Genomic DNA, 27750 nt, shown 5'->3' on the forward strand with positions numbered 1-27750 from the left:
CTAACGACGCTTGTCTCCCATTCGGCAGGAACGTGGCGGGTGTTTTTCAACTAGTGTGTAAGTCGCGGTTGTCACCTTCGGGGCCGAGCCCCGCCCCCCCCCCGCGCGACCCCTCCCCCCCCCCCCCGCACCTCCGCGCATGCGCACACCGCCGTGCGCTCGCCCACCTGCCAGGCCTCCGCGCACGCGCACCTGCCCCTGCCCGCGCCCGCCGGCGCCCCGTTGCAGGCAGTGAAGAGCTAAGGGGCCGTTCACGTTGGATGAAATCATCTGGAGCCGGATGGCCAACAAAGGAAAAACATTTAGCACTTCGAGGGCTTTGCGGAATGTGAGTTTATAAGAAAGGAATGAGAGGAAAGACGCGGCGGGCGGCGCTTTTGGAGGGAGCAGCGAGCTGGAGGGCGGCGGGAAGGAGGCTCGGCTCGTTCCCGGCCCGCGGCCTCCCGGTGACTGCACGGTCGGGCTCTGCGGCTCACTTGACACTCTCTAATGACAAATATATCCACGTATGGAAGTTTCACTGAACACAGCTCCCACGGGGGAGAGAAGGCAAAACAAAACCCTCTTCGTAGTTAGACTCAGCCCACGGGGGCAAAACCGCTCAACTTCGGGCTTGGGCCTGCGCGAGCGCCCCGAGGCGGGAGCTTGCCTGCGCCCCCCCCCCCCACCCCGACCCCCACCCCGACCCCCGCGCCCCCTGCTGCAGCCTCGCGCCTCCACAGCGGGGAAGAAAGGCTGCTCTAGCCTGCCACCAAAGTCCCACCCTCTGCCTGAGCAGTGGGGCCATTTCTTCCCCGTTAATGGACTTTAGAAATCACCCAACCTACTTGGTTTTTTTTTTTTTTTTTTTTTTCCCCATTTTACAAAGGAGAAGATGAAGGCTCAGAAGCATAAAACAACTTAACCGAAAGTTACGTATCCAACTGGCATCAAAACCAGGATAGTAAACCAGGTCTCTTGATGGACAGCTCGGTTCCACACCCAGCTCATAAGAATTCTGGGCTTTCGGAGATCATGAGGACCTTTGTCAAAAATCCATATAGGTCCTACTTTACATTGAAAGAAGAAGCCAAGTTGTAGAATACCACCACCAGCTCAAAGCTCTGTACACACTGCGCGTAGCACTAGGAACAAGAAAGGCCTCAGGGCTGCTCCTTTCCAACTGGTTCTAGGTTTACGTGGAAATGGGATGAATTCTCGGAGCAGGATCACTGTGCTGTGCGGTCAGTCCAGAGCCTTTCACAGCCACGCAGAACGCGGGATCCGAAATGCCCCGATCACGACCTCCCAGCCAGTGTGCTCCCCAGATCTCTGTGGAACAGCACAGAGATCATTCCAATAATTGGGGGGGGGGGGGGCGTGGGGGAGAGTACAGAAAAATGCTTCAAAATATTAGTTCTTAAAAATTAGGCAGTAAATGTACATTTGAAAATTTCCCATTAAAGTTCTTAATTATATTTTTCTCCCACAGATGCTGGGCTGTGCTTAAGAAAAGAGCCCTCAGCAAAACTTGAGTTTAGTAGAAGCATGGGTATCAAAATTAGAGAAATTTCATTATGAAATCCTTTTTAATTAATATGACATGGATAGCTGTAAACTTGAGTTTTGAGCAACAGTGAGGAAAGAAACTATTAGAGGAGAGTGAATACCCCTAGGGATATCCTGAAGATTGTGGAATTTTGACTCATTTGATAGAGCACCTACCTGAAAAAACTAAAATCAATGAGAATCAAGAGGAAAATGGAATGACCAGATTGGAGACACTGCTGAGACAAGGGGAGAACATGAAGTCTACAGGAGCCTTTACAACAAGACAAATGAGTGCTCAAGTCTCTGCAAAAGGAGTAAGTGATGAAAAATTTGTGAAGCAAAAAGAAATGTGTTCTTTTTATAATATAGTTAATTCACCCCTAGCATATTTTGCTGGCATTCATAATTACAGCTGATCCTTGAAACAACATGGGTTTGAACTACGGGGACCTATTTATATGCAGTGTTTTTGTTGTTTTTTGGTTGTTGTTGTAGGGTTGACAGCAAAAGCCACAAGACATATATTTATGATTGCCCACAGAACCCAACTGAAGGTGATTGGTACAGAGTTCTCCTTTGCTGCCCTCTGAGTATCTGGGGACAGGGGGGCCCATGGAGGCCATCAGCAGCCCACTGGGGGCCCCACGACTGAGCAGGGTTGTAGGTTGCCCCATGTGCCCACAGGGTGGTTGGATCCAGCACTCAGGGCTGGCAGGAAGCTGGGCTGAATCAAAAGGTCCCAGAGAGCGGGCACAGTGCTGTGCAGGGAGCCCCAGGCCCCAGGTGTCCCCACCCCTGGGATCCTCCACATGCTGGCCTTCCCAGTTGTGCTTGGGTGTCTGAGCACCTTGGGCCCCCACGTACCTCCCTGGAGGGGCCCCTCTGCCCAAGCGCCTCCTGGAGGCTGGGCACTCAAGTGTGGACACAGCTGCTGATGGCCACAAGCTGGTGGCACAACCTCCAGGCAGATGAGGCAGTTGTACTGTTGCCTCTGCTGAGTCAAGGTCACCAAGCTGCAGAACATTGCCATCCCCCTAGGCCAGGCCCACTGCTGTTGCTGCCCCTGGCCCAGCCTGGCCTGGAGACTCTATGCAGATTTTCTTCAATAAACAGAGATACAGTACTGTAAATGTATTTTTTCTTCCTTCTGATTTTCTTAATGATATTTTCTTTTCTCTAGCTTACTTTATTCTAAGGATACAGCATATAATACATATACAAATTATGTGTTAATCATCTGTTTATGTTAGGGGTTAAGGCTTCTGGTCGACAGTATGTTATTGTGGTTAAGTTTTAGGGAGTCAAAAGTTATACCCAGATTTTCAGCTCCAAGGGAGTTGGTGCCCCGAGGCCCTATGTTGTTATGGAGTCAACTGTATTTGTATATTAGAAGGCTTAAAAGGGGATTTTATAAAATATAATGTATGTTTCAGACTTTTAATTTCCGAAACTAAGCAAAGCAAAGACTTTAAAATAAAAAGCCAATATTGTTCTTAATGGGGAAACAGGTATTAGTGACAGGTTTCCTAAAAGCAAAGTCAAAACAAAGATACTCTTTCTCAGACAAGTTGTTTAATAAACTACTAGAGGGTCTTGTCATGCTGATAAGGCAGGAAGAACAGTAAGAAAAATTAGAAAGGAATATCACTGGGGTGCCTAGGTGGCTCAGTGGATTAAGCATCTGACTTGATTTCCGCTCAGGTCATGATCTCTGGGTCTTGGCATCAAGCCCCACGTCAGGCTCCACACTGCACCTGGAGCCTGCTTGGGATTCTCTCCCTTTCCCTCTGACCCTCCCCACCTCTAAAAAAAATACAAAAAAGAAAGGAACATCACTAATTGCTAAAGTTATGATTATAAAAACCCAGGAAACTGAAAGAAATCTACTAGGAATTTTAGAAACAAAATAATTCAAAAATATCATATAAAACTTATTCTCCAAAATAACAGTAGCATTCCTTTTTAGCAATAACAGCTATTAAATTTTTGTTTCAAAAATCTATTTCCTGTGGCACCTGGACAGCTCAGTCGGTTAAGCTGGCCAGCGCTGGATTGCAGCTGAGGTCATGATCTCAGGGTGCTGGGATCCAGACCCACATTGGGCTCCACATTCAGTGGGGAGTCTGTTTGAGGATTCTTTCTCCCTCTCCTCTCCCTCTGCCACTTCCCCTGCTCGTATGAGTCCACACACTCTCTCTCAAATAAATAAATAAACCTTAAAAAAAAAAAAAAAAACCATTTCCCTTATACCAAGGACAAAACCTATCTGTACCTAACACACATTTATTGAGAACTTACTTGGTAACTAACCTAAGGTGGGATATATCAGTTCTATATTATAGAAGAAAAAATAAAAATATATTTTTTAAAGATTTATTTATTTATTTATGATAGAGAGAGAGAGGCAAAGACACAGGAGGAGGGAGAAGCAGGCTCCATGCCGGGAGCCCAACGTGGAACTCGATCCCAGGACTCCAGGATCACGCCCTGGGCCAAAGGCAGGCACTAAACTGCTGAGCCACCCAGGGATCCCCAAAAATATTAAAATCATATCAGAGATTAGTTTTGCTTGCCATAGGAAATATCAGATTGTGTCATAAAGCAACCCACATTAAAAGTACATTGCTGACTTTAGAAATTGAGGGAACCAAGCACAGAATTTCAAAATAGGACATCAGTTATATGAGAATTTAATATAGGACAATTTGAGTGCAGTAGAAAGGAGAGCTGCTCAGATTATTCTTTAATAATATTAAGAAATAGAGACTTAGACCCTTACTTTACACCAAATAGAATTATAAAACCATAATAAAATTATAGTGAAGAAAAATTTAAAATACAACTTCCCAAATTTAGAAGAAAACAGAATAATATATTTACCCCCAAGTGGCTACTTAGATTTACTACTTAAAAAACAAACAAACAAAAAAAAAAAACAAGAGAAATTACAAAAAGGTGGTGGTCAGGGTGGAGGATAAAACTAAGATAAAAGGTAAATATTGATACAAAAATATTTTGTGATAAATATTGTATATAAATTTTTACTTCTAAATTATATAAAAAAGCTGTCTCAAATCTATAAGAATGAGTCAAAATTTCCAATGATAAAAGTATCAAAGAATAAAAAATTTATATATACCAAATTTAAGTAATTGTTCAACTTGTCATATGAGTGGAATGAAATAAAACTGTAATGTAACACTTTACACTCACCAAAATAGCAAACACAAAGACAAGTGATAAAGTCCAGAGTTGGCAAGCCCCCAGGGAACATATTACTATTACCTAAGGACAGTGTTTCAAACTCCAAAGGCAGTCCAACAAGAGGTAACTAGAACCATGCACACACAAAAGATGATACTCTTTGACCCTTTAATCCTATTTCTGAAAATGTGTCCAAAGAAAGTACACTTTAAAAACTTCTGCTTTTCAAAAGATATTGTTAAGAGAGTGAAAAGACAAACCAGAGACTAGAAGAAATCTTGGCAAAGCATGTACCTGATAAAGTAATACATAAAGAATTCTCAAAATGCAGTAACAAGAAAGCAAACAACACAATAATAAATGGGCAAATGACTTGAAAAGACACTTCGCTAAAGAAGATATATGGATGGAAAACAAGCACATGAAAAAATTTTCAAAATCATTAGTCATTAGGAAAATATGATTGGAAACCACAAGAAAATAAAACACTGCAAACCTACAAAAACAGCTAAATTTGCAAAGATCATTTGTGGATGAAGATGTAGAGCAACTGGAAGTCTCATTTACTGCTGGTGGAAATTAAAAACTTTGGAAAAGTTTGGCAGTTTCTCAAAAACATACAAATGGATTAAAGACCTGAAGGTGAAACCTGAAACCATAAAACTCCTAGATGAAACAGGCAATAATTTCTTTGACATCAGCTGTAGAAATATTTTTCTAGATATGTCTTCTCAAAACAAAAGCAAAAATAAACTAGTGGGATTACACCAAAATAAAAAGCTTTTGCACAGTGAAGGAAGCCATCAACAAATGAAAAGGCAACCTACTGAACTGGAAAAAAATATTTGCTAATGATCTATCCTATAAGAGGTTAATATCCAAAATACATGAAGAACTTATATAACTCAACACCCAAAAGACAAATAATACAATTGAAAAAATGGGCAGAGGACCTGAATAGACATTTTGCCAACAAAGACATACAGATGGCCAACGGACGTGTGAAAAGACACTCAGCATCACTGATCAGAAAAACACAAAACAAAATCACAATGAGGTATCATCTCACACCTGTCAGAATGGCTCAAATAAGAAACAAGAAATAACAAGTGTTTATGAAGTTGTGGAGAAAAAAAAACCACCCTCATGCATTGTTGGTGGGAATGAAAATTGGTGCAACCAAACAGTACGGAGTTTCCTCAGAATGTTAAGAATAGGGCAGCCCAGGTGGCTCAGCAGTTTAGTGTCGCCTTCAGCCCAGGGTGTGATCCTGGAGACCCAGGATCAAGTCCCATGTCAGGCTCCATGTCAGCATGGAGCCTGCTTCTCCCTCTGCCTGTGTCTCTGCCTCTCTCTCTGTATCTCTCATAAATAAATAAATAAATAAAATCTTAAAAAAAAATAAAACAAAAGTCATCTCTTTAAAAAGAATGTTAAGAATAGAAATACCATATGACCCCAGTAATTCCACTTCTGGATATTTACCCAAAGAAAATGAAAACACTAACTTAAAAAGATATGTACACCTCTATCAATAGCCAAGATATGGAACAGCCCAATTGCCCATCAAGAGATGAATGGATAAAGAAGATACAGTATGTATATGTGTACATACACACACGCACACACACACATACACACACACACACTGGAATATTACTCCACCATAATGAGATCTTGCCATTTGTGACAACATGGTTGGAGCTAGAGAGTATTATGCTAAGTGAAATAAGTCAATCAAAGAAAGATAAATACCATATGATTTCACTCATATGTGGAATTTAAGAAACAAAACAAAGAAAAAAGGAGACAAACGAGTAGACTCTCAAATGCAGAGAACAAACTGGTGGTTGCCATAGGGGAAGTGAGTGGGGGGATGGGTGAAATAGATAAAGGGGATTACAAGGTACAAACATCCAGTTCTAAAATAAATAAGTTATGGAAATGAAAAGTACAGCATAGGGAATATAGTCCATAAGATTTTAACAATGTTATTTGGTGATAGATGGTGGCTACATTTATTGTACTGAGGAATGTATGGAATTGTTGAATCATTATGTTGTATGCCTGAAACTAATATAACGCTGTATGTTAACCCTACTTTGATTTTTAAAAGTTCAGTATACACCTACCATATAATCCAGCCATTGTATTCCTAGGTATTTACCCAAGAGAAAAGAAAGCTCCTACCCAAAAACATGTACCTGGATGTTCATAGGAGCCTTGTTTGCAACAGTCAAAAACCAAAATAATCCAAATGTCCATTATTTATGGCTAAATAACCTGTGGTGTATTGACATAGTGGAATACTACTCAGTAACTAAAAGGGAATGGACCACGGATACACACTGTAACATGGATAAATCTCCTATCATTATACTGGGCCAAAGAAGCTAGATGAAAGTAGAGTACATATTGTGTGGTTCCATTTATACAATATTCTAGAAAATGGGAACTAATTTGCATGGATGAAAGTAGTTTGGTGGTTTCCTGTGAAGGGGGAGCAGGGAGGTGGGAAGGAGCAGGAAGATGGGAATAATTGCAAAGGGATTCAAGGAAACTTTTGGCAGTGATGGACATCTTCATTATCTTGACTGTAGTGATATTTTATTATGCACACGTGTCAAAAATTATTAAACTACACACTTTATGTATAGTTTATTGCATGTCAATTCTATTGCAATAAAGATGTTGAAAGTACTTGAGGTAGAAAACCATTTATATCAGCATCTTTTATAATGGCAAAAACCCAGTAGGAAATCCCTATGTCTACCAAAAGGAGTGGAGCTCAGTAAATTATGTCTCATCAATTTACCACGAAGCTTTTCTGTTGTTAAACATAATATATGTGAAGGTCATGTGGATATAAACTTCCTCAGGAGAGAACATGAAATGATATACACAGTATTATTATAACTACACAAAATTCAATGATTACATGTGGCCAAAGACTGGAATAGGTCACAGAGAAACCTTAACAGTTTAAAGTAAGGGATTATAGGTATAAATGTGGAGTTGTTGCGATAAATTTCACGTTGGCTTATTTTTTAGGGTCTTATCAACATCTTTCTAAAGCTTTCTCCAACGCATTTGGAAAGTCCTGGCACTAAGGAGACAAAGAAAGGAGGTGTAAATGCAGAATTCTCCAACAAGATACTATTTTTGTGCCTCTTTGCTTTCTCTTTACACTCCCTCCACGGGCTCTCTGCTCGTTCCCACTGGTGCCACTACTGCCATGCTGATCTTTCCATCCCCAGGACACTGCATTATTTGGCTCCTTGCCATTTCCCCTCTAGCTACCATAATGATTCTGCACACTCAATCTCGCTCTTCACGTGGTCATCAAGACAGATGACATCATGTATTTCCCTCAGAAAAGCTGTGAGAAGACTCCCACTCTGCCCACATAATACAGTTAACTTCCTCACGTAAGTCTGTCAAAGCCACTGCAACCTTTATTTCCAGCCTTATTTCCAGTGTTATTTCCTTGTTCCCAGCCACAACTTCTTGTTTGTTGGGTTTTAATTCCTATGCACCGCCCTAGGTCCTGAAGGTGTAAAAATAAATAACATTTGTGTGATGTTCTATTTTATGTGTCTACTAGGCTAAGCTATGATGCCCTGTTGTTTGGTCCAACACTAGTCTAGATGTTGCTGAGGAGAAAATTTGTAGATGTGATTAATCCTTAAATCAGGAGACTGAGTAAGGCAGATTGCCCTCCATAATGCAGAGCGGCCTCATCCAATCAGTTAAAGGCCTTACTTGAGAGCAAAGAGTGAAGTTTTCCTGGAGAAGAATCAGTTCTGCTTCTTCTGCACATAGAGAAAACTTGGCTGAGTCTCCAACCTGCAGCCTATTCTATGGACTTTGTACTTGCCAGCCGCATCATTGTGTGAGCTAGTTCTTAAAATAAATCTCTCTCCCCCTATGTGTACATACCCTGTTGTGTCTGTTTTTCTGGAGAACTCTAATACCAGATGGCTCTCACACTTATGGAACTCATAGGCTAACCCAGGGAACAGGAATATAACCAAATAATTAAATCCAACCTGGAGGGTACCAGACTAGCCCTTCTACCATAAATGATGAAAAAAAAAGTTTTTTAATGGCATGGGTGCCTGGGAGGCTCAGTCAGGTAAGCGTCACAATCTCAGGGTCCTGGGATCAATCCCTCATTGGGCTCCCTGCTCAGTGGGGAATCTGCTTCTCCTTCTGCCCCTCCCTCAAGCTTGTGTACTCTGTCTCTCAAATAAATAAAATATTAAAAAAATAAATGGCTTTCAGAGATGACCTATGAGACCTAAGATCTCTGAGAGGAGGAACAAGTGAAGAGCACCCCAGGGCTACTCTGGCTTTCTGTCTAGAGGTACTACCTGGACTGAGGTGCAGGGAAGGGAAATTCAAGCAGGGGATGGTGGTCTAGCTCAGCTGGGATGAGGAGCATATCACTTCTTGACACTCCTTCCTCTATATAACAATATTACTTCCAGCAATAGTCATGTAATAATCAGTAATAATTATTTTCTTGATTTATTCTCTTGTTTTAAAACAGTTAACAATGCAAAAAAAGAATAAATACCACTTTATAAAATATTATTCATATTTAGTAAAATAGTTCAGGTATAAACTAAAATTTATGCTTAACAAACACAAATGTGATGCCTCACATTTCCCACTGTTTCACTATTTCACATTTTATACACAAACTTCAACTCTTAAGTGGCTACATAAAATGACAGATTTAAATAACTCAAATTGTTTCTTTATCTTTATAGCCATGTGCTATCATTGTGTACACCAAATCCATTTTTAAACATGGCAGTTTCTTGTACCACAGGGTGATGGAAACACAAACTATAGTTGAAGCCAGTTCAAATGATTCTGAACTGTGCCACTTTCAAAATGAACACATGTAGCTGTTTAATAGAGTGAAGAAATAACAATGTGCAATTTGAACTTTATATATGTATCTTTAAAACTCAAAGAAACCTCAGCAGTAGTTGAGAACATAAGCCAACAAAGGTCCTACCTTCCACCCCCAACCCCTACCTCAAGAGTATTTTATCATTGATTAATCAGAATTGCAGAGACATGGTGATAATTAAAAGACAGACTTTTAGTCATTTTTATAATTGTTTTAAAATTATCTTCAGATAGCATTCCTTCAAATTTCCAGCACCTAGGCTGAATTGCTCCCTCCAATCCACCTTTGGTGCACCACTGGTTGGGGGTGACCAAAGGTCTGACATTTGTGGGGTAGAGTACTGTGGGGAAGGACCTATGCAGACAAAGAGCTCTGGAAATTTGCATGGGTTTCCCATGTCTAGCTGGATATCCTGTGGACATGAAGAGGGTGAGAAGCTAATGGCTTGGGAAAGGAATTTGCAGGGATGAGACAGCTGAGCCACCTCCAGACCTCATACAGGGCTTGTACATGTTGAGGTTCCCACTAGTGAGAGTGGAGAGATCTCACTGGACACCTTGATAATTGAGCAGACACCAGAAAGGCCATATACCTCAAGATCAGGGCTAAGTTAGTAACAAAGCTTATAAAGAGGCCTTGAAAATCAAGCTGATTTGCAAGTAAATTTAAAACTGCAGGAAATCTCAATACTTTTTAAAAGAAGACATCAAAATCTTGACTCTTAACATCATTACATTCATACTGTGGTAGATAGAATTTCTAGGAATGGCACCCCAAGATTCCATATTCCTTAAGTCCTCAGAACCTATGGATGTGAGGCAATGGGATATGATACCACTCTTGTGATTGTTATATTATCGAGATGAGATAATCCAGCTTGACTTAATCTAATCATGTGAGCCCTTAGAAGCAAAGAACCTTCTCCAGGTGGAAAGAGAAGAAGAGGTCAGAGAGACTTAAAGCACAAAAAGGATCTAACACATCACTGCTGGTTGGAAGGTGGAGAGGATCACATGAAAAGGATTGAAGGTGTCCTCTAGGAGCAGAGAGTAGGCCCTGACTGCCAGCAGCAAGAAACTGAGGACCTCCATCCTATAGCAACAAGGAAGTAGATTCTGCCAACAACCGGAATGATCTTGGAAGCATATTTTTCCCATGAACTTCCAGGTAAGAACCCAGCCCAGCCAACACCTTGATTTTGTCCTTCTGAGACCCTACACAGAGAACCCAATGGAGTACAAGAGACTTAAAACCTATGGAACTGTGAGATAAAAATAGGCACTTTTTAAAGCTGTTTAAGTTTGTGGTAAGTTGCCACACAGTAATAGAAAACTAATAAAGTAATGCTAGAATCAAATCAAAACAACACTATAACATGCTAAGAAACAGGAAAATGTGACCCACAAGCAGAAGAAAAGTCAGTCAATAGACACAGAACCAGAAACAACAAAGACCATAGAATCAATAGACACAACCTTTTAATTATAAGTCTGCTTCATGATTTTTTAAAAATTTGTAAATTCTTATTTTTTTTAAGATTTTATTTATTCATGAGACACACACAGAGAGAGGCAGAGACATAAGGAGAGGCATCCCTGCAGGGAGCCTGATGCAGGAACTGATCCCCAGACTGGGGATCACACCCAGAGCCAAAGGCAGATGCTCAACTGCTGTGCCACCAGGCGTTCCCATGACTTTTTTTTTTTTTTTTTTTTTTTTTAAAACATGACCATAATGAAAAGAAAAATGGAAGATACAAAAATGTCCAAATGGAACTACTGGAGATGAAAAGTGTAATATCTGAAGTAAATGATTCATGAAATGGGAGCGATCATATTAGATCTTCCAAAAGAAAACTTTTGCAATCTTAAAAAAATACAAATAGAAACTTTCCAAATTGAGTCTAGAAAAAAAGGCTGAAAGAGAAATGGAAAGGACATCAGTGGCTTGTGGGGCAATATTGAGTGGACCTGTGTAATTGGAGTATCACAAAATACGAGATTAAAAAAAATTTTTTTAAAGGATGATGGCCAAATTTGTTGAAGTTTGATGAAAACTAAAATCCCACAGATCCAAGAAGCTAAACAAACCCTAAGCAGGATAAATAAAGAATACTATAAAAGGAATACCATAATCAAAATGTTTAAAACAAACACAACAAAATCTTAAGAGCAGAGAAAAAGACACATATGTTCAGAGAAAAATATATATATACAAATTACCACTGACTTTTCATCAGAAACAATAGAAACCAGTTAGGATGACAACTTTAAAATACCGAAAGAAAATAATCTTCAGAAATGAAAGTACAATTTTAAAAATTTCAAACAGAAGCTGAAAAAATTTGTCACCAGTAGACATGAACTACTAGAAATTTTAAGGAAGCTCTTTAGGTTTATGAAAAATAATACAAAATGGAAAATTGGATCTACATATAAAAAGAAAGGAGACTGGAAATAAAGATAAAGGAGGGAAAAGAAAACTCAGGACAGGTAGAAGAAACAGAAAACAAATATGAATATGGTAGGCTTAAATCTAAACATATGGATAATTACATTAAATATAAATACTGTAAACATTCTAATTAAAAAGCAGAGATTGCCAGGATGAATACAAAAGCAGACTCACCCTTATTCTATCCTTGGGAAATGCACTTCGAAAAACATAAACTAATTAACAGTAAAATATTTAAAAACTAATCATAACAAAAAAGGAGTGAGTATATCAATATCACTTCAGAACAAGGAATATGCCCAAGGTAAAGAGATATTTCATAATGATAAGAAGGCCAATCAATTAAACAAGATGATATAACAATCCTAAAGGTGTATGTACCTAATAAGAGCTTACAAAATACATAAAGCAAAAACTGAGAGAACTAAAAGGAGGAATAAACAAATCTATTATTAGAGCTGATTATTTTAATACCCTTTCTCAGTATAGAACAGAGAGACAGAAAACTGGTAATAATAGTAAGACTAAATAACACCATGAACCAACTTGACCTGACATCTAAAGAGCCCCAGTCTAAATATCTAAAAGATTTTCACTCCATTCCAATGCTCATGGATCATTCACCAAAACAGATGTTGAGACATGAAAAAGAAAGTTACAATAAATTTAAAAGGTTTGATATTAAACAACAGCATTAAATTAAAAATCAGTAACAAAAAAAGTCTGGAAAATCTCTAAATATTCAGATATCAAACAACACACTTCTAAATAACCTGTGGGTCAAAGAAGAAAACAGAAGGAGAATTAGAAACTGTTCTGAACTGAATGATAATGAAAACAAAAAATTTGTGGCACGCAGGTAACGCAGTGCTTAAATAGAAATATAAGGTTTCAAATCTTACATCAGAAAACTAAAATCAATGATTGAAATATCTATCTTAAGAAGCTATAAAAAGAGCAAGTAAGCCAAAATAAGTAGAAGGAAATAAGTAGAAGTAAATGAAGATAAATAAAAAGAAAAGCAAAAATCAATGACCTACAAAGTGGAAAAATAATATAGAAAATGAATGAAACCAGAGAAGGTTTTTAAAAAGAGTAATAAAATTGCTAAACCTCTAGCTAGATTTTTAAAAAAGATTTTATTTATTCATGAGAGACACAGAGAGAGGCAGAGACACAGGCAGAGGGAGAAGGAGCCCAATGTGGGACTCAATCCCAGGACCCTGGGATCATGCCCTGAGCCGAAGGCAGATGCTCAACCACTGGGCCACCCAGGTGTCCCAACCTCTATCTAGCTAGACTGTTCAGAAGGAGAAAAAAACAAAAACAAACAAACAAAAAACAACCCTACAAGTTATCTCTATTAGGGCTGACAGTGGGCAGATCCTATAATCATCAAAGATATTATGAGGGGCACCTGGGAGGCTCAGTCGGTTAAGCATCTGCCTTGGGCTCAGGTCATGATCTCAGGGTCCTGGGGTGGAGCTCCATGTTGGGCTCCCTGCTGTTCCTTTTCCCTTTGCCCCAACTGTCCACTCACATTCTCTCTTGCTCTCCCAAATAAACAATTTTTTTTATAAAAGATATTATGAGACCATCATGTATAGCTTGTGCTAATAATTTTGAATGCAGATAAAATGGACAAGTTTAATTTACATTTAATGGTTTTTGAAAAAAAAGAAAGAAGTGCAATCCAAAGTAAATATGGCCAAATGTCAAAATCCGTTAAATTTGGTTGGCAGGTACCTGGGTATTGTCTGCATGATTGAAATGCTCCAGAACTAAAATTTTAAATTAATTGATGGAAAATGATTTCCCAGGATCATTCAGTCAACGAGTATTTATTGATCATCTCTTATGTGATAGATATTGGAGCAAGGACCTAATAATACACTAGCCAACAGGCCAGAGAAGTCTCTGCCTAGAATGCAGTCTGGTGGGTCACACAAAATACATACAAGAGATGCGTAGAGGCTGTGGTGGGTGCTATGAAAGAAATGACTCCATGAAGACACACTCACTAGGGGAGAGGGTAGGAGGTTTGCTCCATACGGGGAAGCTTGGGAAATTAGGGAACCTGAGACATGCATGAGGAGAAGCAGTGACATGCGCAGAAAGCCAGGGAAAGTGAATCCCAACAAGAGGGAAGTACCTAAATATGGGAGCTCTGGGGTCAGAAAGAGCTAGAAAGACTAGAATATCCTGAGGGAAAAAGCAGTTTGAGATGAGGTTGAAGAAGTTGGATTTTATTTTAGATGCAAAATAGGATGTCATGGGGGTTTTAAGCAGAGGAGCTGGTTTTGAGGTACTTTGGTCACTATAAAGATTGATTCCCCGAATGGAGGACTGAAGGGGGAGCTGCTGCAAACCTCAGGGGAGGAAGCAGGTGGCTCACACAGGGAGGTGGCAGTGGAGACAAGTAGAGTCCTTTGAGGTTTGCCATTTATGCCCCAAGCTGGAGATTTAAAGACTCAAGTTTGTCATTTTTTCTAGGAATACAGCGTGCAGGCAGAGGGAGCCATGCCATTCTGTACTCTTGGCATCATTACTACTACAACGGTGGGTGCAGTGGCCTCAAGTCACTTGCTTCAGAAGGCACTAGGTCACCATCCATCTCAACAGAGGGGATGATGAATCCTGATGCCACCACCTGACCAGATTACTCACATTCCACTTTGTGCTGGTAAGTCCCTCAGCTCAGGGTTTCAGGGCCAAAGATGCAAGCATACCATCCCCAGACCACCCGGGCCCACTCCTGGTACCAAGTCGGGATCAGCCAGGATCCAGTCAGAAGATCAGAAACATAGCAGTTATTTTAAAAGAGAGAATTTAATAAAAGAAATAGGTTACACAGGTATTGGAGGGCTAAAAAGGCAAAACAGAAACAATGCGGTTAAAAAAAATGTAAAAATATAGTAGTAACTATGAGTCCATGAAGCCTCCACCATCGTCAGGGCTGAAGAAACAGACAGAAGGGATGGCCCTAGAAGGCTGCAGGGTGGCACTGGTGGGATGCAGAACCACCTGCAGGTCCTGAGTCAAGAGTGGTTGCTTGGGCGGCCCCCACAGAACAGAGAGTAGACAGGAAGGAGCCACTGCTGCCTCTCCAGACATCTGGTACTCTCTGCAGCCCCAGGAGGCCCAGTGGGCCAAGACACAGCTGCTAATGGAGAAAGGTGGTTTCCAGGGTCTTGGTTCCCACCTCACCCCACGGAGCATGGAAGGGCAGGTTTGGGGCTGAGAGACTACAGCTTACCAACTAATGTGCAGAGCTTTTTCCACAATCATAGCTCATGAAACTCTGTTCAGTCTTCATGTGTGCATCACAGAAACGTTTCCATTATCCACAGAGCCACTTTTGAGATATGAACTCTGTCTCCCAGGGAATGCGTTGTCACCTTCACATCTGCTAAAGCTGTCTGGGGTAAAGGACTTTGTAATTCCATGCCTGGTACTGACACTATGCATTTTTACTTAAAGCCACTTTAAGCTATTTGCATCACATTATAAAAAGTGTGTTTTAGGGCTTTTTAAATAATATATTTATATATAACCTGAGATGTATATCTGTGATCTCCAATATGTAACACTTACTATATTGCAATGCAGCTGATGAATTATTGAAAACTACATCTGAAACTAGTGATGTATTCTGTTAGCTAATTGAATTTAAATTTTAAAAAAGTAAAATTATTTTTAAGATGTCCATCAACAAATGAATGGATAAAGAAGATGCAGTACTTATATACAATGGAATATTACTCAGCCATTACAAAAGGATGAAATCTTATCATTTGTAATGACGAGGATGGAACTAGAAGGTATGATGCTAAGTGAAATGTCAATCAGATAAAGACAATTATCATATGGTTTCACTCATATATGGAATTTGAGAAACAAAACAGAGGATCATAGGGGAAAGGAGGGAAAAATAAGATGAAATCAGAGAGGGAGGCAAACCATAAAAGACTCTTAACTCTAGGAAACAAGCTAAGAGTTGGTGGAGGGGAGGGGGGTAGGAAGATGGGGTTACTGGGCAACAGGTATGAAGGAGGGCATGTGATGTGAGGAGCACTGGGTGTCATATACAACTGATGAATAACTGAACCCTACCTCTGAAACTAATAATATACTATATGTTAACCAATTGAATTTAAATAAATTACAAAAAAAGAAATGGAAAAACAATGATTTTTAAAGGCTTGTTATGATAGTCAATATTTGCAATTATGAATTTATAACACTGGCATAAAAACTAGATTTGTGTTAATTTTCTTTCCTCCTCTATTTCCCAATTGCATCGGGTGACCCCTGCAAGCATCAGAACTTCACACTGCCTGAGGCTGCTTCAGGCTCAACTACTATTTTCTTTTCAAAATAAAGTCATTGAGAGTATGTCTGGTAGTCTGAGAGACTTTGTAAGAGAAGTGATTCTTACAAAGAGAATTAATTCTCATTTTCTATTCAGTCCCATAAGGCAGTGCTGCTTAAATTCTCTGTGGTGAAGGACCCTTTTAAAATTTTTCCAGTCTGTTGCAAACTGATACTTTGTAAAAATTAATAAAAATGAATTACTAGAAAAACAAAATTAAAAAAAGACATACAAGATAAAAGCTGTAATTTTGTGTTATTAGTTTAACCAACAGGAAATTACATTGCAATAAATACTACCAGGGTAAACACAATATAGGGGAAAAGAAATAAGTACAAAAATTGTACATGTTGCTTATTTGCTGGAAGTATGCATATGGGCAACTGATACATAGGCTATTACATGTATAGCTTTTTTTTTTTTTTTTCATTTTGAGGGAAAAATGAATCCTCGTATTAAATGGTTATAGGCAGGGCAGCCCAGGTAGCTCGGCAGTTTAGCCCCTGCCTTTGACCCAGGGCCTGATCCTGGAGACCCGGGGTCGAGTCCCACGTCAGGCTCCCTACATGGAGCCTGCTTCTCCCTCTGCTTGTGTCTCTGCCTCTCTCTCTGTGTGTCTCTCATGAATAAATAAATAAAATATTTTTAAAAAAAGGTTATAGGCAGAGTATGAATGAACAGTGTATGGAAATATTTAAAGGTTTTAGTGTAGCAAATAGACTTGCTTCTTGATTACTAGTTTATCTAAGATTGCCAAGACTTGTAGGGGATAATGTATATTTAAACTGTTTCTATATTTTATTTTGATAATAATTAAGAAGAAGAGGAAGAGGAAAAGGAATGAGGAGGAGGAGCAGAAAGAGGAGGAGAAACTTGTCTCACTGAATGGAATAAGAGATTTTAGAGCAATTTCAGTAAACTCAGTTTATTCACTTTTAAATTTTATCTAAAATGAAGAAAGTGCTACTCTGTTTTCAAAGTCCTTTAAATACTTAAATAGAAGTCAGTTCCAGCAATGTATCCTGTAAGTTACAGTTAAATTTAAATCATCTTTTGATGAAAGAAATGGATTCTGGACCCATGAATTTTTTAGGCCTAGATCTCTTTTGATGGAAAATAAAATTCAAAATGCTTTATCAAACTTTAAGGCGTTTTGTGATAGCTTTTCACAGATGTGCAATATCAAGATCATCGCCTACATCATTGATAATTGTTAAATTATGGAATATGTGCCGTAATAATCTGTAGAAACTGTTCCTCCAAGCTTCTAACTTTCGTTTTTACCCTTTGATCTTATCTTGAAAAACATGTTGCATTTCTTCTTTGCATGGAAGTACTGAGATCATTAAAAGTACTGAAGAGCTTTAGCAACCCTGCTTGTCCAATTCATATCTTCAACAAGCCGGGACCAAACTGTCTTCTGGTTTTGCAGAAATGTTGAGTTGTTCTGTAGATCAAATGCTATCAAACATTTGTTCTCTCGATGATCATCATTCCTCAGCATGCCATAATAGCTGTTTATGATCTGCTTCCAAACTACCATATAACATAAGAGAATAACCCAGAACTTTACACACCAGCTTTTACCTAATTCATGATTTTTAGTATGACACTAGGCCCATTGTTTAGCTCTACCATTCTTCCTAGCCCAGGTCTTTCTCACAAGAGAAACCACATTGATATACATTCCAGTGTGAGCCCCTTAGTCAGGGTAAATTCTGATTCGACTCCATCAGAATGTGTGCTCCCATACAAAATGTAAACTCCAAACCATATTGATTGACAATGTAATCAATCCTTCATAGTATTATTTAGTTCAGACTTAGTTATGTTTATCAGCAACAAAGTAAAAAAAAAGAAAGATCTTCCTATCACCATGATGAACAGGAATACGAGATTATCACACTGCAATGAAAAAATATGTTGCTACTTTTAATTGCTCTATGAGTTAGCCTTCTATAGTATTAGCCAGTTCCTAAATACGCAGGGCTATGGGGGCCCTGGAAGTAGTAATTGAGCTACCTTCTTTGTTGTTGAGTCACCCAACATTTCCAAACAAATACCTTTGATACAATCTTCATCAGTGTCTTGGCAACTGTATGTGGATGATAGGCTTGGCAAGCTGAAATACTACTTATTAAGAAGCATGTAAAGTCCTAATGTTTATATGGGAAATACTGAACATCTGCTTTAATCAGTTTTTTACTCCAGGACTCTTTCTTTCAAAAATATTTTGTGGTTTTGAATTTAATTTTTGTAAATAAACGACCCACACGTTTTGATGGTTCCATTCCTTCATAGCCAGTCCATTTCTACAAATAATTAAACACTATGCTTTCAGGATGTCAATACCAATGACAGCTATAAACGGAACTCTGTATATGAGGGATCCTACTTTCAAGGAAAACTGATACAAACTCTTGGGTCTTTGCTTCTTCAAAATCACTTCCATTTTCACCATTTGGTTTATACTCCTGCCACGTTCAAAAAAGCTAAGTATTTTCTTACTCCCCCAAAACCTCTCAAAACAAAAAACAAAACAAAAATAACCTCCAGGGATCCCTGGGTGGCGCAGCGGTTTGGCGCCTGCCTTTGGCCCAGGGCGTGATCCTGGAGACTCGGGATCGAATCCCACATCGGGCTCCCGGTGCTTGGAGCCTGCTTCTCCCTCTGCCTGTGTCTCTGCCTCTCTCTCTCTCTCCGTGTGACTATCATGAATAAATAAATTAAAAAAAAAAAAAACCTCCAGTAGGGCTTGTTTTGGGCTTCAATAAATTGAGTGTGAAAAATAACTAATATAAACTTTATCCCCTATTTAACAATGTTAAAACATAAATGAAAACTGTCAATTAAAAACCAAAACTTGTAAATATGTTATAAAAAGAAATGCTTACCTTTTCACAGATTTTTATACACTTTTAGGTTACAAGTTGACAAACTTAATAAAATATGTTACAATATGGTCCTACTGCACGTGATTATTTATTATACAACTTGTACTTTATGACTCCCCAGTTGAGCTTGCCAATACTGAAGTTGTCTCTACCCTGTTCAGTGAGATGAGTTCACCAAGTCATCACAGCAACTTTAAGCTGTTATAAAAGCTTCTAATGCTTATTCTCAATTTCTATACCTAACTTATCACAGATCAGTAACAGTTCATGGACTGGCACCAACCTGCAGACCACACTTTCAGTAGCACTGCTATGGTATTGTGGACAGAGAACCAATGGTATTTGCTGATGAAATACCTGATCAGTGGGACTCCTGGGTGGCTCAGCGGTTGTGCATCTGCCTTCGGCTCAGGTCATGATCTGGGGGCCTGGGATCGAGTCCCCACATTGCGGTCCCCACAGAGAGCTTGCTTCTCCCTCTGCCTATGTTTCTGCCTCTCTCTGTGTCTCTCTCATGGATAAATAAATAAAATCTTAAAGAAAGAGGGAAGGAAGGAAAGAAGGAAGGAAGAAAGGGAGGGAGGGAGGGAGGGAGGGAGGGAGGAAGATAGATCTGATCAGAGATGTAGGATAAGGGAGGGGAGTCCAAAAAGTTTGGGGCAATTTTAAGCTAGAGTCAACGGGTGGATGGTGAAGCCATTTGCTGAAATAGGGAGAAATATGTTTGGATACATTAAGTTTGGGATGCTAGGAATCATCACCCAAGTGGGGATGGTAAATATCAGTGAATCTGGAACTTAGGTAGAGATCCAGTCTGAAGGTCTGACTTTAGAAATCACCAGCATTTAGATGTTCCAATCTAGCATGAGACCACCTAAAGGAGAGAACATGGATAGTGAAGAAAGTCAGAAGCAAGGCCTAAGCCCTCCAACATGCAGAGGTGAGCAGAGGAGGGGCACAAGTGAAGGAAGGAAAGGCTCTGGGTAGACAGTTCTGATGTGCACCCCTAATGCAAAACCTTGGATTAGAGCCACTCTGAATGTTCCACAGTAAGCTAAAGCATCTTCACCTTGGGTACCTGGAACCCTTTACCAAGTGCATTGTATATAGAAGCACTTAATAAATATGCACTGGGTGAATGAATGTAAGATGTCACAGATATGAATATTGCCATACTTGTTATTCTAATACTGAAATTTTGTGGCACTTTAATTTTACAAAATACCTTATGATTATCTCTATGAGTAACTCCTTCCAAATGATTCATGGTACCTGGGATAAAAAGAGTTCCTAAGTGTTTTTGCACCATGGACCCTTGTGGCACTTAAAGGCTGATTTTAAATGCATAAAATTAAACCAGTTGCACTGAAATAAACATCACAATATTAAAAAAAAAAACAAATTAGCAGTAATATGTTATAGGTGCTTCTTTATTATCATATGAAATGCCAAGATCTGGTGGCATAACAATGAGTGGCAGGGAAAAGGAAAGGAGGATTTTGGAGGAAGGAAGGGAGGATTCACTAACTGCTAAGCTGTAAAGAGGAGGAACAAATTCAAGGTAGCCACAACATCTGCATTATGTTGCAGAAATAGCTGTGATTTCTGTTGGTGACAAAGTCACAGATACTGCTAAAATGTGCTTTGTTACCAACTTTTCTGAAAAAAAGTTAAGTATCCATTGAAGTCCACATTCATGGATGCCAGATGAAGAATCCCTAAATTAAAAGGTCCCCTTCACTTGTACCCTCACCCCACATCCAGGTTATGCTCTCTTCTAAATAAATAAATAAACATGTATATAATTATATTTAAATGTAAAAAGATATGTTTTATATATTAAATTAAATATATATTATAAACATTTTTTTTTACCTATCATATATACCAAAATAATCATATATACCAAATAGTACAGCCTCGTGGTAAAGCAATTTGGCAGGGTGCACCCCCCCACACACCTTGAGAGAGTAAGAGAGCATGTGCATGTACATGATGTGAGGGGGCAGAGGGAGAAAGACTCTTAAGCAGGCTCTCCGCTCATTGTGGAGCTAGGGCTCCATCTCACAACCCTGAGATCATGACCTGACCTGAGCCAAAATCAAGTAAGATGCTTAACCAACTGAGCCACCCAGGTGCCACTATGCACACCCTTTAGACTCAGAAATTCTGCTCTCATAATTTCCCTTGAAGATAATGCCCCACATGTGAGCAAAGAAGTGAGTAATGTGGATGTCTACCAGTGACACACATAACATCTGTTCAACAAGTAGCTATTGTGAGCCTTCTGTGGCAGACACTCTTCCAGGCATTGAAAACTCAGCAAGAGAACCAAACAAATTTCCTGCCTTCACCGCATTACTTCCAGGGTGGAGGGTAAAAATAAACAAAATAACCTTTATTGTAAAGGACATTAGAGGGTGGTAAGTACCACTGAGAAGGACAGAGAAGGCTGGTAAGTGTGTTCTTTATAAATACCCCAGCCAGTGAAGACCTCACTGAGAAGGGGCAGCTGAGCAAAGACTTGAAAGTGCTAGGAAGTAAGCCTTGTGCATATCTAAAATAAGAGCACTGTTGACAGAAAGCAGAACATGTGCAAAGGTCCTGAGACAGGAGCGCTTCTGGGTGTCCGAGGAAATGTGAGAAGGCAAGTGTGACTGGAGCAGCATGTGGCAACAGGAGAGCTACAGATGAGGATGGAGATCATGGGGGAGGGGGAGCAGATCATTTCAGGCCTTCTCCACCACTGAAAGGACGCTGGCTTTTTTGAAGTGGGATGAGAAGTCACTGGAGGGTTGGGAGCAGAGGGGGGGCCTGACCTGAGGCACATTTAAAAAAGATCCCTTGTGGGGGGATCTGCCCCCACAGACTGGGTGGAGGAAAGGCAGAAGCATGGAGCCAGGCTGGGATGCCCGCGCTGGTGGTGGTGGCTTTGACAGGGTTTGGCAGTGGAGGTGCTGACATGATGGATATGGAATGGAAGAAAAATAAGGGAACTTGAGGTGATGCAGAGGTTTTTGGCATAAGAAACACAAAGAATGGAGATACCACTCATTTAAATGGGAAAAGTCTAAGTAGTTTCAGGGCAAAAGATGAGTTAGGTTCTGACCATGGAGAGGTCTATGACATATGCATGTAGAGAGCTGAATAAGGACAGAAAAATAGCAGAAAACCTAGAAGTAACTTAAATGTCACTAATAGGGACCGGTGAAGTGAATTACTGTGTACTGATAAACTGCTGAAGGAAGAGCAGAATGTGATATAAAGAATGTGATATAATTATATGATTATGAAAATCTATCTATATTATATGAAAAAGTGAGTTGCATAATGGTACGGCAGCATTTTAATAAGATTACATTATTTAATTTATTATTATTTAAATAAAGAACATGTATCATATATGTAATATAAAAACCAAAAAAGATTGAAACATTTAAAAAAATGTTTTAAATGCTGCTTGGTTCCTACATGAGCAACCACTCTCAAACCACAGGCACATTTTGTTCAAGTTGTTCCTTAAAACAGGTAGAAGTGTTTTGATTACAGCTTCCGTCTGAGAGGCAGCAAGCAGTTGGAGATCCGGGGGGGTGGGCACTGGGAAAAAGGGAGAGTGAGACGAGACAACTGCAAGGGGAGAGAGGAAATGAGCCAGAGGACAGGTGTGATATGGAGATTTAAAACTCAAACTGGGGGTGCCCGGGTGGCTCAGTGGGTTGAGCATCTGCCTTCGGCTCAGGTCATGATCCCGGGGTCCTGGGATAGGGCCCCACATAGGGCTCCCTGCTCAGTGGGGAGCCTGCTTCTTCCTCTCTCTGCTGCTCTCCCTGCTTCTCTCTCTGTCAAATAGATAAAATCTTAAAAAAAAATACCCAAAAAACTCAAGCTGGGGCATTAGACACGTGTTTGTTTGGCTAGCACAGGGTCTTTCAATTTTTTAAACATGGGCACCTTTAGGCAACTTGGGAGCTCGCCAGTTTGCCACAAGCCCCACTGCTCCCCACGACCTCACACACAGCCCAAGTCATACATGTGTGTCACGGTAGGCAGTGACTTTTACACTCCTACACTGACATGCTTTGAGTTCTTGCCCTGGGCTATGCACTGAATTCAGTTCTGCCTTGTGTTGTCTTGGGCATGTGGGTAATGCCAGAAGATTAATGGCTTGAATAACTTCCGCCAGGGAATCTGCATGTTTCATCTATCTCCCCGTTAGCCATAAAAATGCCCATAAAAATGAAAGTGGTCACAAGATTTCTTTCTTAGTTCATACTTAGGCTGCAAAAGTGTGAACTGTGCTAATGAGCAGGCAATGGAGTCCTGACTTCTGGTTTAATTTTGACAATTCCTTCTTTTCCTGGGCTGATAAGGCTGTTCCTCCTGCTTAAGTACAGAGTGGCACAAAGATACCACGACTCAGGTGGTTGTTCTGACGACTACATCAGGGACAGATGGAATCATAACAATGTGACACATGTGACTATGCGTAATAGATCCTGCTAACAGGCTGAAGGTGGAGGAAAGAAGCCTTGGCAGGTAAAGACCAAATAAATTTAAAAATAAACTCAGCATCTCTCTGCCAAGTAGCTTTCCACACATTAAATAATATCCATTCTAAGATGACGGTAAGTGGCTATTAACATAATTATTTGTTGAATGAATGAATAAACAAATGAATGTTCTACATGTGGTATCTCTTTATCTCAATGAAAAGACAGACCTAAATAGACCTCTGTGGAAATCTTTTCTTTCAAAGTGGGTTTCAAGATCTAACAATGGCCCCCCAGCCTGGCATTTGGCCCTTGAGTTGTCTGTGTGGAATATAAAGCTAAGAGAAACTTTACAACAAGACCTGGAAGGGAAGAGGCCATCATGTTTAACCGCATATCTAGGGAAAAAAAAAAAACCTCCGAAAATGTTCCATTTCCAATAATCACGGAATACACATTGCCTTTTAAGATTTGTTTCTCAGAACAGCAGAGATCATTTAGTTTGAGAGAACACAGAGTGGCTTAATTATTTTTTTTTCTTTTCTAGATTCTCTGCCAAGAACCACAGAGCAAAATGAAATGACAGTGTGGGGAGACAGCTGCTAAGTAATCTCTTTGTTGTATTTCTAATAAGATAGCTACATCATTTCTGTTGCTAACGTATAGCCGTATTAGTTCTGAAATAAGCTATTATGGTTTTTTCCCCTCAGTGGACTGCAGTTGCAATAAGTAATACATCATTTATAATTGGAAATGTGTATCCCTACGACAAAAAGTTTGCTACTTCTTGCTTAAACTTTTAAAGACTTTTGAGTATATTGCTTGAATTTGAAACCAGCAGCTTGATTTGCACACATAATTTGATATTGACGGAGCACCTGGTGCATGGTCGGGCTCCGGGAGTAGAATGAAGAAGAGAAAGCAGGTGAGGGTGGAACTCTGAGGAAGAAAACATTTTAGGGAAGGAGACTGGGGAAGTCGGCCAGGAAAGCAGGAAGAGCCCGGATGTCAAGGGCAAAGAGCACGTGTAGGAGGTGGGCTTGTTGGTGTCAAATGCTACAAAGAACAACCAAAGCACCTGCTGGTTTTAGCAGCAAAGAGGTCATGTTGAACCTGGTCAGAGAGGATGCAGCAGAATTCCTGGGGCAGAAATGAGGTCACACGGATTGGAAGGGATTTGGATGTGAGCACAGAGTGGGGAGTGCAGCTTAAATGCAGAGCTTCAGACACAGAGGCTAACTGATGCGCTCAGGCCCCCAGGAAGTAGACAGGATCAGAATCCCAAGGGATCTGCCTGAGGCCATGGGGCGGGGGAACAGCACCTTGGCCACTGTGACAGGAGGCAGGAGTCACGGTGGCAGGTCAGCGGTGAGTGGTGAGACCGCCATCCTCCTCATCCCCATGGCCATCAACAGTGGCCAGTAAAACTGTAGAGGGGAGCACGGAGTGAAAGACACTGTGGCTTTGAGGACTTCACTTTTCTTAAGAAATGAGGAGCAAGGCCGTTTGCTGACGGTGACAGGGGAAACGGCTGGACGGGAGCCTGATAAAGGAGCCGAGGTTCAAAAATGCTCCTGTGGGAACCAGGAAAGACCTGTCTGGAAAAATGAAGGGCTATGGGGGCACAGAGGTCCAGCCAGGATGGACACATTTATTAGACTGTTTACACTGATCATACTGCAGGTGCTTGGGAACCTCAGTGTAAGGCAGAAGGTGAAGAGTCAGGCGGTCCTGGGGCAAGAGTAACAGAACGAGAGGCTGGGAAGTCGAGGGCACTGCCTAGGGGGTGATGGACCCAGTTCTAGACTAGAAGGGGAAGCAAGGAAGCCTCAAAAGAGCCTCACCATCTGAGAAAAACCCAGAGGGGTAAGGGAATTGAGTAGAAGTTCAAGTGTGATGGGACCAGCCCTAGACCTGGGCCAGAGGGGATCTGCCTGAGTCCCATATTCTGGAAGGTTCTGCTCTGGCCCTCATCTGGCTGCACCTTTCTCCAGAGAACAAAGAGTGTGCAGGACCAAGGGGATGTGTCCACCCAAGCTACACACTCCACCTTTTAAAGGATATTCCAGGTACTTGGGACCCTAGGGTTGATTCCCTACCCAAATAGCACTAAGCCTACTTTCAGTGCCTGTGCAGGCCACTTCCTAAGGGCTTGCTCAAAGAGTAGCTGTTTGTAGGAGATGTGGATTAAGCTCAGAGTGAGGGGTGGTGTCCATGCAAGTGTGTGAGCCCCTCACCACAGGGAGCACAGCCGCAGACCAGGGGCCAGTGCCCCCCTTGCCATAGATGTCCCATGTGGGCCTCCAAGGAACTGATGGTTTCTAATCAAGCCTTTGCTTTCTAGCTTGTTATTAAAGTATATTTGTCAAGGTAGGAAGAGAAAATATATTTAATATTTACCTTGCTTTATTATATATATATATGTATATATATGTATATAGATAGGTAGATAGGTAGATAGATAGGCTGTACATAGACACACATGCACACAGAGCACGTGGCATCCCATGTGTACTCTTGCTCCAGGCGTGCAAACGTCAGGGATGTGACTGAATGAAGGAGGCAGCTGGATAAGAGGTTGAAGCAGGAATTCTTAGACTTCTGAGTCAACGTGGCACAGTAAACACTTGCTGAAAATTTTCAGTCTGCTGCGACATACAGAAGTAACAGATAAAATATTTTTTAAAACCACATAAGCCTGTTCTATTTTCTATTTGCATTCTCTGCTTTGCTATGTACCCGTCCGGACCACATTACTTGGGCTCCCTGGTTGGCTGCCTCTCAGCTGGGTTTGGCCAGCAGAAGGTACTAGCAAGAGATAAGAGGGTAGGAAGAGAGAGGATAGGATATTTCTTTTTTGCTCCCTCACTACTTCAGGCCTGCCTTCTAATGGTAGCTACTTCCCTCTAAACTCAGCTTCTACTAGGGGGCCCCTCAGTGGTAGCACCAGCTGTCCCTACACTCCGATAAAGACATCTCTTCCTTTGCCTCTTTAGGACTCAGTGTGGCGACAGCCTACACTGTTCTTAGTCTCTGGGTACCTTAAATGACCTTGCTGGATTCTTTATTCCTGTCCTTACTTCCATAAATAGTTTCTTCATTAAAATCTCTTGAATTTAAGTATTTAAATGATATTCTATTTTTTGCTGGGGACTTGGCTGATTAAAAGCATTTTCAAAAACAAGAAAAGTACATCTCTCTAAATAGGAGAGGATAATGACCCCCAGTAATAAGTAGTGATGAAGACTCTGTGGCCATTGTGAAATTGGGGTGAGGGCAGGTGCTAGAAAGAACTGGGGGTCTTACGTTTCTGTATCTGCAAAGGGAAAGGGACTAATACCACAGATATCAGGGTGGGGTAGGATGGGATGAGATTAGTTCTATTATTGCAGTTAGGGTCAAGACCTCCAAATTGCCTGTGACTAGAAATGAAGATGCCTATACTTGACTAACGTCTGAGTCCACACTGCCCGTGAGCTCAGACATTGTTACTTCTCTGCAGTGGGATTCCCAAGCCATGCTTAATTTATGACTTGTTTCAGAGCTAAGGATCTCAAAACCATCCCTCAGAGGAACCCTTGTAAAGCAAATCCACAGGGAAGTTATGCTCTCCAGAAAAGAAAAGAAAATGACAAAATATACAAGCATGTGCAGCATGATTAAAGACAGTCCAACGAATGAGACAATTCACATCTGAGAAAATAGAACAGAGCAGAACACTCTGAAGAAGACTTCTAAAATCCTCAAAGTCATAATGGAAGAATAATGGATATCAAATGAGACTGTAATATGTAGAAGATTTTATATAAAATAAAAATAAAAAACCACAGGGATGTAATACATAGCATGGTGACTAGTTAATAATGCCATATTGCATATTTG

General features: G+C 40.5%; 1 protein-coding gene and 1 long non-coding RNA gene across 11 annotated transcripts in view; one reads left to right on the top strand and one right to left on the bottom strand.

Annotated features, from left to right (window-relative positions):
* The window catches only part of EFCAB11 (EF-hand calcium binding domain 11), a 148143-nt gene that overhangs the window by 16519 nt on the left and 103874 nt on the right, over positions 1-27750 (bottom strand). The window lies entirely within an intron of this gene.
* LOC144321030 (uncharacterized) lies at positions 191-27715 on the top strand. 4 transcript variants are annotated; one of them, XR_013386736.1, is made up of 5 exons: positions 191-328; positions 1696-1844; positions 14606-14795; positions 24416-24474; positions 27411-27715. It is a non-coding gene; the product is annotated as an uncharacterized LOC144321030 (long non-coding RNA). The 4 variants fall into 4 exon arrangements; XR_013386735.1 differs by lacking the exon at positions 27411-27715 and having other exon boundaries at positions 1472-1844; positions 24416-27403; XR_013386734.1 differs by lacking the exon at positions 27411-27715 and having other exon boundaries at positions 24416-27403.

The sequence above is a fragment of the Canis aureus genome, chromosome 9 (genome assembly GCF_053574225.1).
Source record: "Canis aureus isolate CA01 chromosome 9, VMU_Caureus_v.1.0, whole genome shotgun sequence".
Taxonomy (NCBI): domain Eukaryota; kingdom Metazoa; phylum Chordata; class Mammalia; order Carnivora; family Canidae; genus Canis; species Canis aureus.